The sequence below is a fragment of the Lonchura striata genome, chromosome 13 (genome assembly GCF_050655825.1).
Source record: "Lonchura striata isolate lonStrDom1 chromosome 13, ASM5065582v1, whole genome shotgun sequence".
NCBI classification, from domain to species: domain Eukaryota; kingdom Metazoa; phylum Chordata; class Aves; order Passeriformes; family Estrildidae; genus Lonchura; species Lonchura striata.
Genome location: NC_140715.1, coordinates 19,820,001 through 19,821,457, shown reverse-complemented (window position 1 = coordinate 19,821,457; position 1,457 = coordinate 19,820,001). Strand labels below are relative to the sequence as shown.

Sequence of the window (1,457 nt, the reverse complement as noted above, 5' to 3'; positions counted from 1 at the left end):
AGCCGAGACCTCCTGGATGTACAATGTACTTGGGTAAGCACAGTGGGACCCCTTATGCCAGAGATACAGGGGAACAATCACAGACATCACAGCAAAACTCAAATTCTGATTTATCCCCACATTTACCTACAACCAGGCTACAATTCTGCTTAGAGTGTCTATTTGTTGAAAATATATCAGTTTAACAATCTTAATGAGCTTTGGAGCGATCCTGTGTTGGGAAAAGAGCAGGTCATTATTCAGAAGGACTTAATGAACTTCCTCACAAGAAAAAGGCTGGAGCACTGGAAATAACCAAAGGGGAGCTGTACAAGGACAGATGAACGACTCTCCTCTGCACAGAGGGAAAAACCTGCCCTGCTATTCACTTCTTTCCAATAAATGTCCAGGTTTAGGGTGGTTAGCATGGATTAGCAAAGGTTCAGAACCCTAGAATCCAGCTTTACTCCAGCTATTTCTTCACTGACATAAATCATGAAATCACATAGAACTGGGGAATTGTTACGGTTGGAAAAGACCTCTGAGATCAGATTCGACCATCAGTCCATCAGCACCATCATGTTCACCACCAAACCACGTCCTTAAGTGCCAGATCTACACTTTCCTTTAACACTTCCAGAGGTGATGACTCCACACTGCCCTGGGCAGACTCTTCCACTGCTTAACAAACCTTTCCATGAAAACTTTTCCTAATATCCAGCCTAAACCTTCCCTGGTACAACTTGAGGCCGTTTCGTCTTCTCCTGAGAGACTCAAGGGTGGGCACAGGACTTTTGCAGCTCCATAGTTTTGTACCAGGATTTATGCACCATACAGAAATAAGGAGCTGAGGAGAGCCAGGCAAAGCTGGAGAGCAGAGCAGGCAGCACCTCACCAGCTCCTGCCTGGCCCTGGGACATGTCCAGCTCTGCTGGCCCTCCAGCCAGGGTACCTGAGGGATCACCACCTCGGAGAGGAGTGAAAATGAGATAGATGTGTCCTGCTAATGCCTTTGCTGACAGCCCACACGAGCTGGGAGGTGCACATCAAAAACCCCGACTGTCCCTTGTCCCCTGCAGAGCTCCGGAGCTGCACCGCGTCCCGCGCTCATAAATGTTTCATTGCACTTCTGGAAAACAGGCGCTGCTTTGGAGCAGTCTATGAAACAGTATTGTAAACAGCTCAGCTATTCTCCCCTCTGGCCTGGGCAGAGCCAAGAACAATGTGAATTCAAGGATGAAAACCCTTCGCCTCGGGCATCCCCATCCAGGGATGCTCGGCGCTGCCTTCCCACTGCAGCAGGGAGAGGTGATGGGGCTGGATGGAGGCTCACGGTACAAAATGAGCCAGGCAAGAGACAGGGCTTGAAGCGAGCGAGCCCACGGTTGACAGGGATTGCAGGATTTAAGCTGGAGCCAGTGAACACCCCGGGCTGGATGCACCCGCCTGAAAAACAACAAAAAATCCAATAAAATGGG

General features: G+C 49.5%; 1 long non-coding RNA gene across 2 annotated transcripts in view; it reads right to left on the bottom strand.

Moving 5' to 3' along the window:
• Nucleotides 1-1,288: 1,288 nt before the first annotated feature.
• LOC116184130 (uncharacterized) overlaps nucleotides 1,289-1,457 on the bottom strand; it is a 6,155-nt gene continuing 5,986 nt past the window's right edge. The window contains exon 5 of one of the 2 annotated variants that reach the window (XR_014958360.1): nucleotides 1,289-1,425. This is a non-coding gene — a long non-coding RNA (uncharacterized LOC116184130). The remainder of the gene's footprint in view (nucleotides 1,426-1,457) is intronic. The other variant, XR_004148870.3, reaches the window with a different exon arrangement.